Genomic DNA, 19257 nt, shown 5'->3' with positions numbered 1-19257 from the left:
GCAAATTTAGCACTAGTTTTTTTTTACATTAAGAGAACAGTGTGTGTGTGTGTGTGTGTGGGGGGGGGGTGCCGGAGTGGCAGTCCTTTTTTGAACCGTCATCCTGTTTTCACGCACAGTGTCAGTCTATTCCTGAGCACCAGCCCGTCCTGGAGCACTGGGGGCAGGCCCACCAGCCCCAGTGTGACAAAACCCCCTTCCCTTTGTAACACGGCTCCATTAAAATCAATGGAGCCGTGTCACAGAGGGGAGAGGAGATCGTTTCCCTGGCGGGCCTGCCCCCAGTGCTGTGATCCGGGCCTGTGCACGGAAATAGACCGACGCGGTGTGCGCAAACTGGGTGGCGGTTCAAAAAAAAAGACCACGCCACTGGAACCCCCACACCAGTGCCGATCTGTTAATGCAACAGAAACCAGTAATGTAACAGAAACCAGTGACCATTTCCTATGGCCATCAGACTCATCTCAGCTCATCTGCGTATTAAGCGTGAAGACCAGGAGCGGGAAGCGCAGGAGCCGGTATGTATTACGGGCCCTGTCCAGGAGTAGGGTAGGTTGGGGGGGCTGGCCTGGCTGACAGGTTCCCTTTAAGCTACAATGAAGATATTTTTCTATAAAATCTTCATTGATTTTAGTGCAGAGGTCAGATTACCACATTTCATAGCTTTACAGCTCTTATTCCTTTCAACACTCAATGCATTTAGACCTACTACATAGAAATAGTAGGAAATGATCTATGATATGGATATTATTACATATAAATCTTTTAACATTACCATTAAGCAATCAGATAAATATTGTGTGCCTGTAAAATGTGTAGAACATTGTGTCTCTCCTGTTTTGAAAAAAGAAATTAGTATTTTTGCATTGATTTCACTCAACCCTTTAAAATGTATATAAATGAGACATCAATAGAATTTTTAGCAGCACTTTGGTGTTGTCTGCAGAAAGTCAATAGTACGCTGGAATTATAATATGCTCATGACAGGCATCAGATTGATTAGAAATTAAAGAAAGTAAAAAACAAAGCATGATTTAGATACAAATATTACCGATCGGCCAGCTTCATCAAGTCCCTATTGTATAATGACATCATAACAATTCCCACCATTGTGTTTTCATTAATAATTCATTCTGCTTACAGTAAGCCATTAAAGTGACCTTGAACAACAGAGCAGATTAAAAGCTGGAGTTTTTATTTTCATTCCTAAGCAATGCTATTACCCACAAGTGCAACCACAAAAGCAATAACTCACACAACTATCAGCTTACTCCATTTGTAGGCAAATATCTGATACACATCTGGGAAGGTTGGAAAAACATGATAAGTGCTGTCTGATCTGGGTAAATGAACACTGTGATTCTGATATCTATCTGTCTGTAATGTTATGCTTGTAATGTCTAGATGAAAATGGATGCATTACACAGTATCACACCTTAACATATGCATATAGAAACAGAGAAGATTGTCAGCAGAAAAACACCACTTGGTCCATCTAGTCTGTCCTTTTAGTAATTAACTATTTATATATAATTACTTAAGTAATTATCTTACGATAGAAATATGCTTATGTTTAAATGTAAATGCAGTTCTGATCTTTCCCCCAACTAACCTCAGATTGTGTTAATTTTTTTTTTATTAAAAACACTTCCCTCCTAAACAAATGTAAAGTTTTGATGTCCCCTTTTTTTTCCTTTTCTACTCAAGATTATACAGATTTACACATGGCGTAAGACACTGGCCGTTCTGTGACTCAGCCGGGTCTCAGAACGGCCGTTGTCAGAGAAGATCATCCCGGCCAGTACTGCAGTAACGGCCGGATTATCTTCACTTCTGCTGAATTTGGATGTGGATGCACCCATGTGCGCCCACATCTGAATTCCCTGCTCCATTGTGTGAACTGACAGGTTCATGGCAATTTTTTTGCGGGGCCGCTAGCGATCCCGGCCGGAGTGTATACTAAGTGTATACACTGTGGCCAGGATTCCTTTCATTGTAATACAATGAATTGTTGTGTATAAATCACGGCCGTTGTTGCAATTGGCAACAATGGGCGTGATTTATACACAACATATGTTGTGTGAACATAGCCTTAAAGGGTAAACCCTGGCGATTAAAATTGTATGTTTAATAAATCGCTTTAATAAAGTTATTTAACTTTGTATGTTTTTTTTTTAATGTACATATATACTTCAGTTGACTGGCAGCAGTAAGGGGCGACACGGCTCCTCTACTGCCACAAACATTAGTCTTGGGAACTGTAGGGCTCGCTCCCCCTTCTCCATTTTCCTACAGGTAATATCTCTACATACAATATACAGTCCAGAATTTGCCTTCCCTACCACCTGGCTGCACTGGAGACTCATTTTAAGGCTGTCAGAAAACCCTACCCCTAAATATTTCTCCTCTGCAGTCTTTATCACCACAGAACTTCTAATAGGATACTCATATAGGAGATTCTCCAAATACATTATTTCACATTTGAAAACATTAAACTACAGTTTCCATTGTTTTGACCACTTATCTAGTAAAGCTAAATCCTTTTCTATATTACGGACTCTCCAGGATTATAAACCCTATTGCACAATTTTATGTCATTAGCAAAGAAACTTTACCTACCAAACCTTCTCCTACTGTATGTCACTTACAAACATATTAAAAAGAACAGACCCTTGTGGCAACCCCATTGTTACAACCCTCTGATATCTGTCCTTCAGCCAATTCCAAATCCAATAAACTGTCTAGGAATTAAGTCTAATTCTAACTTTACTTGTTTGTAGAAGAAAAGATAAGGGCACTCACCCATTTGCAGTGTATAACTTCAGGCTTTATTTATTGGTGCGATTAAAACATCCGATCACGCACTTAGTCGTAGCAGACGCCAAACCAAACACAGCTATGTCATGATGGCCATTTCGCGCGCATGCGCGCTTCCTCCTATATGGGGAACCTATTCATATTTTAAAAGGGCACGTTCCTATGAAACCACAGCCTCTAAAACCACTGAAGTTGAACCTTTACAACTGTAGGCATTGCTATGCCCATCCATATTGTAATTGTGAAAGCCTCCTTCTTAAAACACTCCTTCCGATAAAACAAACGACACAACAAATGCCTTCCTTCACTGTTTCTTTGTTAGTTAAATCCAATACATTCTAATACATGTACATCCACTACAAGATCTGTACACCCACTAAGTGAACAGGGATCCCCTTACTTCCCAGTTCACTGAACTGGCTGCTATTTTAACGGCTGATTTCCTCAAACGGGGTAAAACTTGCCGAGTCCCACTGCTGATGGTGGGCCTCCAGGGCATGTGGGCCAGGAGTCGGCTTCACCCCTTGTACCCCTGGTAGTTATGCTTCTACTCCTGTCCTAAGGCTTAACTGCATTTTTTTTTTAATTAAAATTAAATAGTTTTGCTTGCACTATGGCTACACCAAGCACATGGCACCTCTTCATCACAACTAGTGTTACTTTACTGTGACACCACTCCATATGGAAAAACTATAAGCCTGCAGTTGGATTTAACCAAGCAATACAAATGCTGATACTATTAATCTAAAAAAAAATGTTTGTATAAGTGAACTTTTCAGCTGAAGAGAAGTGTCAACAGAAAATGTTCAGCAAATTCATTACACCTCCAGTATTACAGCAGATTGTTCATTCTACACTCATAATGACATATGCTTTACTTACACAATTTTAATTATACACTCTTCAAACTTTAGTGTTGCTCCTGGGGGAAAGAAAATCTTAGCATTAAGAAGAGAAGGTTTCTGGGTATAATGCAAATAGAAACAGAAGAAAATATCAGTGGTATGTCATCCAGAGAGAGAATGCACTGGAGAAGACTTTAGTGTGCCATGATGCTAACAATAACCTAGTCATAATAAAAATGTGAATAATAAGCAATTTACTTGTAATTTATCTGCCACATATGCAGCCCAGAACATTACAGGGTCTGTTAAAAGGCACAAAGTTGTGCCATTTTGTAGTGCCCCATTATGGGTGGTTCTCCTTGTTTTTACACACCCAGGTAAAGTAACTCCTTTTGGTGTCATGCAAGTAATTTTTAGCTGCAATCTCTATTGCAGCCACAAGGTGTCTCACTCATCCTGGGCACAGCTGCAGTATGTGGAAAGGTTAAAGGACAACTCCGGCTAAAAGTATTTAAGTAAAAGTAAAAGGCACATATAGGGGTATTTCCCTTAATTTAGTAGATCATGGAGTGTTCAAATTCTCTTAAAAACTGTGACGTCATAAATCAGGTGTAATTCCTATGGAGTGTCCAGCAGGGGGCACAGTATTTGTAGAAGTCTATGGAAGATCTAATGTAATGTACAAACTAAACTTTATTGATGTACTGTGTTCATGGAATATTTTTGGGGAGCAAGGACACTTGCTCCCCAAATGGAGGGCACCTAACAGGGAGGGAGAGCAGTGCCGATGCCTCTAACTACCTCCTCCCTCCCCGCTTGGTGCAGTTGGACAGATAGACACTACTACTCCTCCAATCATCTGCTCCTAGTATGAGCAGATGGTGGGAGGAGTAGTACCAGGGAGATCCCCATCACCAAGCCCCTGGTATCCTCCCAGATCTGGTCCCCAACACCAACCCCCCAGCCTCCCCCACCGCTGCACATCCAACTCACTTCCCTGCCATCCCGGACTGCCAGCCAGTGAGCCAGCCAGTAATAAAAACTAAACGCAGTTCTGTTAGTTTTTAATAAAACTAAATCTATTTATGCAGCCTGAGTGGCACACCGACAGAAAATCTGGGCGGTCAACCGGCAATTGTCCGGTCTGCCAGATTGTCGGTCCAGGCCTGCTTTGCACCCTGTATCATGAGAGGATTTATTGTGGATTGTAACTTGCATTTAAGTTTACCCCTGTTTGCAAGTTACAAGCATGTCTGGACTGAATCAATTCCACACACATCATCACCGGAACATCCCCAGACATCTTTTTCATTCAAGTGTACTTCCTATATTATAAAGACCCCCCATTAACAAAGGTTGCATCAGTTCAATGGGGAATCTACTGGATTGGCCAGTCATAAAGCCATCCATGAAATCCCGATAAACTTAGCCTGGAAGACTACTACTTTCAGATGCCTCGGCTTACTCCACTTATCATCCTCATCCTCCACAATTAAGTTTTTTATTTTCCCTTCCATAGTGTATTTTCCTACTACATATGTATTATCTTGCATTCTATGTTATACAGTTATGTATTTAGTATGCAGTAGTCATAGTAGTTGTAAAGACTAGCAGTTTATGATTTACAGGTTTAATTCCCTGACTCACTTACATATGTATAGATGTAGCCATTGTTAACATAAATGTAATGGTTTATTAGCCTGACAGGGTATTCTTGTGTAGTCTTTTTAATAAAAGACGTCATAATGCTATATGGGATTTCTACTGTGATTAGGGTTTTTACATGTAATTTCAATTTTTCACCAACAGATGGCAGATGGAGCTATTAAACAACATACTGTACACTGTAGACAGTGGAAAAAGGGCATGAGTAGCATAGGCAGGGATGGGGGAGGGGGCAATATTAAGGACACAAGAAAGTAATTTGTCAGGACCAATTTGGATAATAATATTATTATTATTATTATTATTATTATTATTATTATTAATAATAATAATAATAATAATAATAATAATAATAATAATAATAATAATAATAATAATTATTATTATTATTATTATTATTATTCCTTTATTTATATTGCACTAACATATTACACTATACAGACCTTGTCATCTAATGTGGTTTCAAGTCTATAGGAACAAAACTAGCCCATTTCTAGCTTGAGCAGTCACGAGAGACCCTGCATCCCAACTCTTGACTGGGTATATATGCCAGTCCAGGGCTATCAATGATTTCTAGCTGGTATACAGCACCAGTGCCAGTGCAAACACCCCTTCATCTTCCCCTGTGCCAGCTCTGCAACAGAAGCTCTGTGAACTTCTAACAAACAACTATGTGCACCCACCATCTCATTGGTAGGTTGCTGACAAGTAACAAAAGAAGCCCTGTTAATCATCTTCAATGCTGCAGTCAATAAGAGCTGCATGCAATGGGTTAAAAAGCCAAGGTCAGCGTTTTCTCCAATTCAAGCATTTACAGTAGGGTTGGCTGTTTGTAAAAAAACTGTGTGAATATATATAAAGGAATATTTGAAGACTTTTCATGTTATTATATAATAGTATAAAATGTAATATCAATAAGAATATATCATAACATTAATATTACCTTGAAGTAATAAAATAATAAAAACATAAAATGCTAAACATATACTATACAAATACTATAAAATACTAAACACGTACTAAAAACATAAAATACTAATATTTTTTATCTTATATATTATATAATAAGAAAATATAAGTCTACACTATAGAATAGACTGGTACTACTCTAAAGGGTGTAAAAGCTTATTCTCTACTGTGATACAGGAACCAAGTGTGGAAGTCTATAGGTGGTGCTCTGCCCAAAGTAGATAGAAATGTAGATATATCTGTAACTTAGTTCATGAAAACAATGGCACTCAACCGTAACTTTGCCTTCTTAAGCTTTATTCATTAGATATAAACAGCGGGGGTTCAAACAAGCAAGGTGCGTTCTGAGGTCTCAGCAGAATACACCTTGCTTGTTTATACCCCTGCTGTTTATATCTATTGACTAAAGCTTAAGAATACAAGGTTATGGGTGAGTGCTGCTCTTTTCATAAACTACTTTAGAGATATAATTCATAAAACATATAATAACAGTATACATAATGATATAATAACAATATAATATAAAATATACATGCACATAATATAAAATAATCTTTAATATAATCTGTTTATATACAGGGACAGGGCTGACAGGGTCTGCTGCTGCCAATATTTCCAGTGTGACCTGGCTAATGCCGGGGTATGCTGAAACATTCAATTGCCCCTAAGAAGGCGAGGAGGTTTCAAGTGGTGAGAGAATGATTTATTATAAATAGGGGACATGGATGAAAGTGGCGGTGGTGAGGCATTCTATTCAGTGAAGCCTCTACAGAAATGCTGTCTGTGGATAGAACGGCCTATTGTCTCTGCTAACAAAGTTGATCTGAAAGCAGCTGCCTGCTGAGTTACAGCATTCACATTTATCCAGGAGGCCACCATGGGCATGGAGGGGCCACCAGCATCCCTAGTTTTATTATGCCATGCAAAGCTGGGAGAGGGGTGGCAACTAGTCAACTGGGCGGGGAGACGCCCGTGACTAGTCAGGACTCTCTGCCTGTCAGCACGAAGCCCAGGTATGATTGACAGGCAGAGACCCATTACTGGCCTCCCTGCCTGTCAATCATCCCTGCACTGCATGCTGGCAGGCAGAGAGATGTAACTAGTCACAGATGGCTCCCCGCCCAGATGACTAATTTCCGCCCCTCTCGTGGCTTTGCACGCAATAATAAAACCTCTTTTTCCCCAATGTAAGGCTATTGCTGCAGCCACGGCTGGTATGCTCTGCGAGGTGCATGGTAGATCTATACCATGCTGCTGGGAACCATATCAACACAATTGTGCCGATTGACTTGTCTGCCATTTTTAATTCAAGCAGAACTTATTTGCATTCAAAAAGCCTTTCCCCGGGTCCCCCCCCCTCTTGCTCATTCACTGCTCATTATCAGGAAATCTCGACTATTTTACATCAGCCGAGCCCTGTCTAACCTATGGCGAGGGGAGGGGGGAGAAGGGACATTATTCACCAGCAGAGAGCAAAGGATTACACAGTGGGAGCTGAGTAAAAGCCGGTATTCAGAAGTCAGAGAGGTCAGTGCTGCCTTCAGAGGAGATAGCCCAGTGATGTAGCTGTAAATTAACAGTTTTTTGTCCTGTTTTGGTGCCTCATCTCCCTCCCCTCTCCATAGAGAACCATGAAGACAAGGGGAGAGCTTCAAACTGCTTTTTCATGATAAAAATGCATTTTTCGGCTAATAAACCCAATTACAAAGTTTCTTAAAATCACCTGTACTATCGATTTCTGTAAAAAATTTAAACAGTGACACTTTAAAGGAATTATCCAGAAAGAGAAAACAATGCTGCTTTTTCTTCTAGAAACAGCGCCACACTCATCTTTAGTTTGTGTATACTATTGCAAGTCAGTTTCATTGTGGTGAAACTAATGAGATTTTGAAAGAAATCAGTTATGTCTTGAATACTGGACAACCCCTTTATTTTATCCTTATGGGGATTGGCTGATGTTGTCACATGCTCTCTTCTGGCCCATAGACAGGTATTTTCCCCTATCAATCTTAATGATCAATTAGAATCTTTTAACCACATGATGGCTGTCTCTACTTTTAATTAAAAGCCATTTTTGTAAATGGCTCCTGTACACTATAGGGAAGCCATAAATCCCATATTGTCTTGTCTGTATGTGCACTTGTAGGCTTTCCTACAGCGCTGCCAGCTTCTCAATATATTGTCATGTAACACATGCACAAGACTCGCTGTCATGTTATCTTCTGATTTTAACTTTCAGACAGTTGCTGGCAGCACCTTTTATTTTTGGATGCATGCCAGGTTTTACTGTGTCTTATATGAGGTGTTCCCTCAGCCTATATATAGGATCTATTATATTGATTGTTTTCTACTGTCACAAGCTCTGTGTATTTGCTTTACATTTAGTTGCATCTGGTGGATTGTAGAGTTTTTGCTTACTAATATCTATGGTCCTTTTGTCAGCATTAGTCAGTGATGTCCTGTTTTGTTTTGTTTTTTGTCCTCCACTCTATACTTACTATTTGCATTTTTTCTGAGCCATCCTACAAGACTACTACTACTACTGTCATTTATGGTGAGTTGCTTTTATACTATAGCTATGAATTCCTCAAGCGACTGCTGACTGCTATCCCTATTGTGCTCTAACATTAACCCTGAGGTATCTGAGTAAAGTGACTGCTAAAGGTGAAATATGTTCCTGGATTTTCCTGACCCCTGAGCTTTGCTACATATCATGAGAATCTGAAAATATTGTAGTAATAATCCTCGTAATAATCTCATTCTGTGGAAGGTTTTTCTGTAATAAAACTAGTAAACCCTTTTTTTCTGCATTTTCAGAACATAGTTTAGTTAACCGAGACTTTGCAGTCTGACACAGTGCTCTCTGCTGCCAACTCTGTCCTTGTCAGGGACTTCCCAGGGCTGGAGTAAATCCCATAGAAAATCTTTTTTGCTCTGGACAGTTTCTGACATGGGCAGAGATGGCAGCAGAGAGCACTGTGTCAGGCTGGAAAGAATACACCACTTTCTGCAGGACAAACAGCAGCTCATAAGGACTGTAAGACTTGAGTTTTTTTGAATAGAAGTAAATTACAAATCTGAATAACTTTCTGACAAAATGTAGCCGGAGTACCCCTTTTTGTGGACTTGTGATTGCCCCTAATTCAGACTTTCTTGGTAGTAGCAAAGGAGGAGTTAATGCTGCCAAAGATAAGGGATTGGGGTGTTGGAGAGCTCACTGCTACCCCTGTGGTCTATACATCTTTCTTGATAATCTATTGAAATAAAAGGTTCATTCCCACTTCCTTAATGTATTAGTAGTGGTATTAATATATGATTTTCTGATGGACTAGGATAGAAGGAGAAGTTAAAGAGGTACTTCATGTCAGACTGGAAAGAAGACACCACTTCCTGTAGGGCATACAGCAGCTGATAGGTACTGGAAGGCTATTTTTAATTAGAAGTAATTTGCAAATCTTTTTAACTTTCTGACACCAGTTGATTTGAAAGAAAAAAGTGCCCTTTAATGCCTGATGGAATAGTGGTACTGTGAGACAACTCTGCAGCTGGGAACAGCAACACATTATACTCTATGACTGGGTAACATGCAGACCCTCCTAAAAGAAATCCAGACATGGTGAAACATCTCCCCAGGAGGAGGCCTCCCCGGCTATGATCATGAGATCTTGGGAATAAGAATGACAACTGGGCTTCCTGCACTAATTGGAGAAACTCCTGAACCTAGCAGTTGATCTAGTGGCAATGGGTTTCCATGGCAACCAGGGGCCTTATTGAAGGCCTCGGCCTGCCATGTTCATGGCTGTATAGATTGCCTGTCAGCCTAATGCTGTTGGGTATAATATACTGCGCTACAATGATAGTGCAGGGTATTATTTGAGTGAGCAGAGAATTGCATATTAAAGTTCCCATATGGGCATAGTAAAAAAAAAAGAAAAAAATTAAGGGGTTTTCCACTTTATAGTAAAATAGTTTAGTGTACAGAACTAGTAAGTGTACTCACTGCATTTACTGACAGCAGTTACTGTGTACCTCATAGAGCTAAAGTCAGACTTCCTCCCTCCCTCCTCCAGGCTGTACTGTCCTGCTCTGTGGTGAGTTTGTCCATAAGATGGCTGACATGGAGGAGCAAGTGACTGTGCCCCACCTCCCAGTGTCCACCACTGTGCCTGTATATGTCTATGGAGGACACGGGAGGTGGGGCATAGACAGACTCACCAGAAAGCAGGGCAGCCCAGCCTGGAGGAGGGGAGTCCTGTGAGGCAGACAAGGTGCTGCAGTCAGTAAGTGCAGTGAGTACACTTACTAATACTAAATACTGAACAATTTTACTATAAAGTGGCCAACCCCTTTAATAAAATATTAATACAGAGAAAATGGTTTGGGCAACAAGGCTAAAACTGGATTGGCCCTGGGGGTGTTAATAAAGGAACTGTGTTGATGAGTTGACAGATTATGCAGTAAACAGTTCAAACCTTAGGGGCTTTATATGAAGACCTAGGGAAATTGGTAAATGTGAGAGAAGGCTGCGATCATGGTCATTTATAAGCAGAGTAGGAGACGGCATCAATATCTCTAATAATCCATGTTTGCCTATGCATTTAACAGTACCAATAATAACTGCAACACACTGAGTGACATACAATTATATGTGACATTCTCACCAGAGAAAATTCAGCCGAAAATATCTTTTCTTTCAGGAATTGGAGAGCTCCTATAATTAGCAACATGATGACTCTACAGAAACATCAATCAGGAGACGTGCAAGTGTTTTCTCTATTCATGGGGCCATACTTAGCATTTGAGGTACAGAAATGTTATATAGAAAGAAAATGTATTTACAGGAAAAACACCAAAAGCATATTCTTCATTTTAGTGTCACAACCATGTAAATAAATCCCTTTACCTTTACATCCAGCACTTTGAAGTACAACAAAACAAGAACATGAAGGGTAATACTGCTAATACTGAGGCAAAAGGAGAATGGAAACCAATTACAGCTCAGGTTTAAAGGGAATCTACCACTAGGTACATCGTCTTGTGATTTTACATGAACAGACCGGGGCTAGGGCGGTCTATACTTTTTTTGATCTGCCACCCAGTTCCTCAGTCAGTCTATTTCTGAGCACCGACCTGGCATGAAGCACTGGGGGCTGGCCTGCAGGCCCCCACTGTGACAATCTGACCTCCTCTCTGTGAATCGGCTCCATTAGAATCAATGGAGCCATGTCACAGAGGGGAGGGGAGATCGTCATACGGGGGGCCAACAAGCCCACCTCCAGTGCCTCATGCTCGGCCAGTGCCCGGGAAAAGACTGGCATCGTGCACAGGAACCGGTTCAAAAAAAGGATTGCAGCACCAGGATCCCATGGTGGCACTGGTCTGTTCATGTAAAAAAAAACAAAGTGATGTACCTAGTGGTAGATTTGCTTTAATTTCTCAAATTGCTCTGATAAAATGATAAGTGTGATTTGATGGCTTGCTATGGGCAGCTAAGACTGGGCTGTGCAAGACAGTCAAGGATTTGACCTGCTTCTTCTCAGTTACAGGAGCCATAGACTGTATCCATATTTTCCTGGACTCCCAAGTGCTGCATCCAACTTACTCAGCCATCAGTATTCAAATACCGAACGATCGGACTCAAGCCTGCTGGAGTTATTCTCATCTCTGCTTATGACCATTATATTCATTATATCTATCAGTTAGGGCGCAAGGTATCCGCTGGGGGAAAACTATTTCCATCACAATGGCTACCATGTTTTCCTGCACCTGTAACATCAGAGGATGAATGGTCTAAATTAGAATGTGTATGGGGGCAACTTCAGCAATCTCAGCAGTTGGCTTGCAGCACGCAGTGTTTCCAGGCACTTACCATCATCATCAGGTCACATTTTCTGCTCCACCTCCCCGCTGTCTGCCTTCAGCTTCCTCTGCTGGTGACTCTCCTGCTGCTTCCACCATGGCTGCAGTTCCTGGTCTGCCCTCTAGGGGCCGCACATGCTCACTGGCTGTAACTTAAAGGACCAGTGTGCGCCTCTCTATGCGTGCTCGACCTATTCACATCTGGCTTTATCCATTTAAGGCTACTTCGTCCACTCACCGGTGGCTGAGCAACAAAAGTAGTTTACTACTAGAGATGAGCAAACCTTGACTTAGGTTAGTCCAAACCCAAGCGTGCTTTTTTTTATTAACAGTACCTGAAGAGGTTAAATGCAGCCCTAGGGCTCCCATAGGCTGTTCCCTTGTTTTCCAGGACTCCCTAGAGCTGCATCCAACGCTGGTTATCAAATTCTGTGTGCTCAATTTGCTCATGCCTATTTACTACTGCAAGGTGTCTGTACCTGTATACTGACCTGTGCCTGTTTCCTGACCTTGCTTTTGCCTGATCCTCATGTACTCTCTCCTATGTGTGTTTGACCAGGCCTGTTGACTCTGCTATTCCAAACACTTTGGACTCTGCTGCATCCATGCATCTAGCTTTAACAGATACCAGTGTTAATCTAGTGCTGCAACCTGAACTTGCTCTATTCTGAACATTGTGGACCCTGCGGCATACGTTGATATGGCTATAACAGTTACCACTTCAGCTGCTCCACCAGATACTGGCTATAGCCACTTGAACTTTCTCAGCTCCACTGCTCTACCAGTTTCCAGCTATAGTAACTCCATAAACGTATTCAGCTCTCCTGCTCCATCCTCTTCTGGCTATAGTTGCTATTGGAACTTGTCAGCTCTAATCTTCTGAACACTACAAACATATGCATCACCTCTTGCTAACCAACGCCACCTGCTGGATCTTTTCCATGCTTCTACTCATGACTATGCTGACCCTCCCACAATTGTTTCACCGCACCTGCCTGGACACCTGTCATCTGCATCGGTAGGTGATACATGGTCCACACCACAGTTCCTCAACCCTCTTTATATCACGCCTCACAAGATTTTTCCATAAACTCCTATATCTCCAAAAGGAGATGACAGATTTATAAGGCATCTTCTTTCTTTTCAGGGTCAGCTTTAATCAATGACCAATTTCTATGGATAGCGGTGCACATGCCTCATGACATTGGCCCATACTGGAAAGAAACACATGCACCTCTTCTCATCCCTTTCCATTTATTCTTCATCACATGAGACCATAGGGAAACATGGTGGCTTAGTGGTTAGCACTGTAACCCTGCAGCACTGTGGTCCTGGGTTCAAATCCCATCAAGGCCAACATCTGTAAAGAGTTTGTATGTTCTCTCCATGTTTGCGTGGGTTTCATACGGATAGGTGAATTTAGATGTGAAGTGCTGCAGAATCTGTGTGTGCTATATAAATAAGAAAATGCTTCTCTGATGCTTTCTCAGAGGACTTCTTCATTTCCGACTGAGGATACTGGACCACCTCTGCACTCATTTTCTATTGCTCCAATGGATCTAAAATAATTAAAAACGGAACTTCGGGGTGTGTATGGAAATCAATTAAGCATTGATGCAGACTGTATCCATGTGGGCATTGAAGATTAATAGCGGCATTTATTAATTAACATGATTTTTTTTTCATGGCCATGCGCGTGTGTGTGGAATGGGCAGTTTTGCGTTGATTTCAATGATTTCAAAAAGGACATTGTGTGAACACCCCCTTAGACTGTGTATAGTACAAGGCCAATTACTGTGCTGTAAAACAGATAGAATTTTCCCTCGGTAGTTAGCCTGCCTTTCCTCCGAAGCTTTAGATTTGGTATGAATTGATTCACCATATGGTTCTTGTGCATGTGGTTTATAGATGCGAAACATGTTGAACATATTTCACGTATAACCATGACAATAACCACATGTGATTTTGCAGCATTGTGTTTGGTTGCAAGGAACACTACAGCTGCAAGTGAAACAAAATAAGCTGCATTAAAAAACGACTTGGGAACCAAGTTTGAGATTTAAATTGAGGATTCCTTCAGCAGACTACATTGACCTCCTTAGACCCAGAGTATCGCTAAAGTCTTTGTATTCTGGTCTTCAGCAAGGTTTGAGGTGTAAGGTCTGTATGCAGTGGGCACCAAACAAATTATCCTTAGGCTAGGTTTACACTGCGTTTTTGCAATCCATTTGTGCAATCCGTTTTTTTGCAGAAAACAGATGAAAAACGGATGAAAAAAACGGATGCATTTGCGTGCATCTGTTTTGATCCATTCTTCCATTGACTTCCATTGTAAAAAAACTGTTCAAAACGGATCCGTTTTTTTTTTTACGGACACAAAAGTAATGTCAGCTACGTTTTTGTGTCCGTAAAAAAAAACGGATCCGTTTTGATGCGTTTTTTTTTTTTTACAATGGAAGTCAATGGAAAAACAGATAATGGAAAAACACACAAATGCATCTGTTTTTTTCATCCGTTTTTTTTTTTTTTTTTCTTCCGTTTTTTGCATTGGAAGCGGGTCGTGGTTCAAAAAAAAAAAAAAGTAGCACCAGCTGCTTCTGGTCTATTGATGTAAAGATTTTTAGTCTTTCTTTCTCTTTTTTAGCTGTTGTCATTGCAAAACCAGCCCATTTTTTGGACATAAACAGACTAAATAATGGATGAAAAACTGGAGGGGTTTAAGAAAATAAACAGTTTAAAACAAGTCTCTTGCATGTAATTTTTACAGCTATTATAATTACAGTTGTAAAATGAAATTGCGTGTGAACTGACAGATGTTTTCCCATTATCTTCGATTAGTTCATCCTTAATTCAAGGAAACCTGTAAACACCTGCATTATTTTATGATCATAACTCTTCAAAAAATATATAAATGGCAAACCAGAAGTAAAAAGAGGTAGTTGTCCTGTAATCATATCAATTAAAAATGTATAATGCATTGCTTGAGGACCTAGAGAAGTGTAACCTCTCAGTATTCTTCTTTTCAGCACCTAATACACAGCACTAAACCCCTCATTCTTTCATGCAGTCTTATGATCGTGGCAGACAAAAGTTTCCATTAGGCAATGATCTCTACAGCCGGATGTTCAGTTGATTCAGCTAATCTTCTAGCCTCTTCTTTGTCATATACATTTATTAATATTAGACTGAGAGAAACTTAAAAAAAAAAAAAAAGCCTCAAATTGCAAGGCAAATTTTATGCATTATATTTCTTGGAAAATATAAAAACTGTGTATGACCTTCATTTTACCTAGAAAGAATTGTGCTACACTGTTTTCACATTAGTCTTACATGTACCTGTCGCTTTACAGTACCAGTTCACCAGAGCAAGTGATTGTCTATAACAATGGGTAAGGTTGTCATATAGGTTCGGCCATGAAACATTTGTGGAGTATACTAGCAAGGGTTGCAGATGTATCTACTTTCATCTCATCTCTAAACTGAATATATTTAATGATTTGTGTTGTGAGGGTATCAGCTTCTCACTGTAACTTAAGGCCATGACCTTCTCTCTCTAAACACTGTGTAAGTCGTTGAGAGGAAACACTGAAAATGTTATTAAAAAAAAAACAACCTTTTGTGACCTTTGATAACATGTTGGAATATTGTGGGGGAGGGCTGTCATGAGAAAATATTTCTTTAGCTTATCTAAGGGAAAGGTTAGGCTGGACACATCTGTATAACTATGCACAGACAGGATAGCTTAGGCAGAAAATTGCTAAGAAGACCTCAGGGCAAAAGAGAGAGGACACTGCAAAGTTCACAATTTAACTCGATTACAATGAAAGTTCAAAGTATAGGTATCAACACTCATTAAATTAAAGTTGATTATCTGGGCGAAGTTTAATGATGAAATATCATTTTAGCTGACTGTAGACAGACTGTCAGCGTCTGGAAAAAAGTTGTATTTTAAATTTGCAGTTGATAGTTGGACAAAAGATCTTTTGTTCAGAAAAATTCTTCTGTTCATGAATGAATTTCCAGAAAGGAAAGTTCTCAGTACGCTTCCAGAAAGAACGTGCCCAATACTGTTGCTTAACCATCAGCCTACTTCTCTGTAATGTGTATGGTCGCATTTACATTCTTATATTTTGATAGATTTCAGGTTACTTAGCAAAACCTTAACAAAACATTCAGACTAGTACCAAGACTTGTCTCCTTGCAGACATGATCTTATAGGGCAAGAGAAGCTAAGCGGATTTATATATAGTTTATGGGGAAATTTTCAGGATAAAGTGTCATATATTTATGTAAATCTCTGCTCATTCCCATTCTCTATATGTACACTCATACACAAATAGCTGTCAGTTATTATTTAGAACCACCTACTTGACTCCTTGGCCCAGAATGAGAAGACATGTATGTGAATAAATAATAAGTAATCCTGGAACATTTACCATAAACTATGTATCCATCCTGCACTATAGTATGATGCCTGTAGATTGGAATGACGTTTGAATGACACAGGTGGCTGATTCAGCTCGGCACTGCTGCGTCCTACTCTCACCTCCTGATTTGTTCACTGAGATCACAAATGCCTTCAGGGACAATCCACAATCCCTAGAGCCATCTGTGAGCTCAGAGGGAGATATAGAAGGTGAAAAAGTAAACTCACCATTTCCGGAGGATCCGGGTCACTAAGTGACGTCAATAGCCGGACCATCGCTCACAGGGCAGAGAGAAATAGACGGTAACCTACTGTAGATAATAAGCTGTCAACCATAGCCTAAGATAGGGCACAATTTTATTTTCTGTATTTTGGAATATTCCTAAAATCTTGCCTTTTTAATTGTGGCCACTAAGATCTAAGACTTCCTTCCTGTACAAATCATTTCCAGCAGTGTCCTCCTTATCATCACAGACAAGATTACAGTGAAAGGGTGTGTGTATATAGACACAGAACCAGTCACATTAGCTGATCTTCAAGGCTTATCCTCCCCATCCATGTAGAATGACCTCTTTGCAAATCACAGAGCATGCTTACAAAATTCTCCCATTCATGTAAATATGATCTGCTCCAGGCCATTGCGTATATGTCTATGGAACTTGCTAGTAAATATATCTAAATTATGTTAAAGACTTTCCTGTAAATCAAGTTTCATTATCTGTTAAAAAATGTAGAAAACACAAGGTTATGTTTAGAGATGAGTGAATAACTTATCTAAACGAAGAAAATCGCTTTGATAGATCTCTGCTTATCAAGCTGCCGGCCTTTCAGTGCTGCTCCGCTCTGTAACACTACTACCAGGATGCCAGAAAATAGATGAATCCAATTCTGGAAAACTTGGCACTTGGGGTGGAGTGGCAGCGCTTTGCTTCGTTTAGATGAGTGATTTGCTCATCTCTAGTTATGTTCTTTAACCCCTTAAGGTCAAAGCCTATTTTCATTTTTGCGCTTTTGCTTATTCCATTTTAAGTTTAAAAGTCCATAGCGCTTGCATTTTTTCACCTAGAGACGTATATGAGCGCTTATTTTTTGCGAAACCAATTGTACTTTGCAATGACAGGCATTATTTTTCCATAACATATGCTGCGAAATCGGAAAAAAATCATTTGCGCTGTCAAATTGAAAAAAAAAACGAATTTGTTTTGATTTCAGGGAGTTTTGCATTTACGCCGTCCGTCCTATGGTAAAAATGACTTGTTATGCATGTTCCTCAAGTCGTTACGATTACTATGATATATAACATGTATAACTTATATTGTATCGGATGGCCTGTAAAAAATTCAAACCATTGTTAACAAATATACGTTCCTTATAGCGCTTTTATCCTTTGGTCTATGGGGCTGTGTGAGGTGTCAGTTTTTGCGCCATGATGTGTTCTTTCTATCGGTACCTTGATTGCGCATATACGACTTTTTGATCGTTTTTTATTACATTTTTTCTGGATTTGATGCGACCAAAAATGTGCAATTTTGCACTTTGGAATTTTTTTGCGCTGACGCCGTTTACCGTGCAAGATCAGGAATGTGATTAATTAATAGTTCGGGTGATTACGCGCGCGGCGATACTAAATATGTTTATTTATTTATTTATTAATTTATATTTATAAAATGGGAAAAGGGGGGTGATTTGGACTTTTATTAGGGGAGGGGATTTTTTTATTAATAAAAACACTTTTTTACTTTTTTTTTTACTGTAACTAGAAGCCCCCCTGGGGGACTTGTATATAGACAGCACTGATCTCTCATAGAGATCAATGCTGTGTATATACACAGCAAAGATCGATTAGATCGGTCATAGATTACTATGGCCTGCTGCAGGCCATAGCAATCTATTGCCGAGCCGGGATCAGCGTCATTCCGACGCTGAGGCCCGGCACGGGCAGAAGAACGGATCTCCCCCCCCGCGATCGCATCGCGGGGGAGAGATCCGTCCCACTAGACACCAGGGACGTGCGGCGCAGTGCCTCTAAGTGCAGCTGTCAGGTTTGACAGCTGCACTTAGAGGCTTAATTAGCCGGCGCGGCAACGGGACCCGCGCCGGCTAATAGAGGCACTGCCCGGCTGCACGTGTCAGCCGGGATCAGCGCCGTTCAGAGCGCGGTCCCGGCGGGACCCCGCTCTGTACACCCCGAGCGGCACCATGACGTATCAGATACGTCATGGGTCGCTAAGGGGTTAAACATGAAGCACAATAGCTTAATACATTTTACATGGCAATGTTAATGGAAAACTATTTTATTATTATTATTATTATTATTATTATTATTTTTATTCCCTTTTTATGTCCCACAAAATAAAAATGATATCAATACATATGATTTATAGTCTGCTTCCCCCAGCTTGTCTTAAAAACTACAAACTGCTTACAGTGACTCCAGCATCTATGTGGCTGCCTCTTGTGTGCTGCTTTGTTTTTGCTAAATGGAGGTGACATTTTTCCTTCTGTCAGCAGCAATAAGGAAACTGAATGACAGTTTTGTTCCTGTAGCTATTCCACCACAGCAGTGGACTTATAGCAACCATCCAGGACTAGGGGCTATTCACTGACTGATTACAAAGGTCTCCGAATGTCATGACAAAGTTTTTAAACTTTCTTACCGAGCTCCCAGTCTGATCT

General features: G+C 40.3%; 1 long non-coding RNA gene across 1 annotated transcript; it reads left to right on the top strand.

Annotated features, from left to right (window-relative positions):
* Positions 1 to 10501: 10501 nt before the first annotated feature.
* On the top strand, positions 10502 to 12819 carry LOC138787373 (uncharacterized). Its single transcript, XR_011362358.1, has 3 exons — positions 10502 to 10585; positions 10994 to 11099; positions 12715 to 12819. It is a non-coding gene; the product is annotated as an uncharacterized lncRNA (long non-coding RNA).
* The last annotated feature ends 6438 nt before the right edge of the window (positions 12820 to 19257 follow it).

This window comes from Dendropsophus ebraccatus, chromosome 3 (assembly GCF_027789765.1).
Source record: "Dendropsophus ebraccatus isolate aDenEbr1 chromosome 3, aDenEbr1.pat, whole genome shotgun sequence".
Taxonomy (NCBI): Eukaryota; Metazoa; Chordata; class Amphibia; order Anura; family Hylidae; genus Dendropsophus; species Dendropsophus ebraccatus.
The sequence above is the reverse complement of the archived record's forward strand: the minus strand, read 5'-3'. Positions and strand labels throughout refer to the sequence as shown.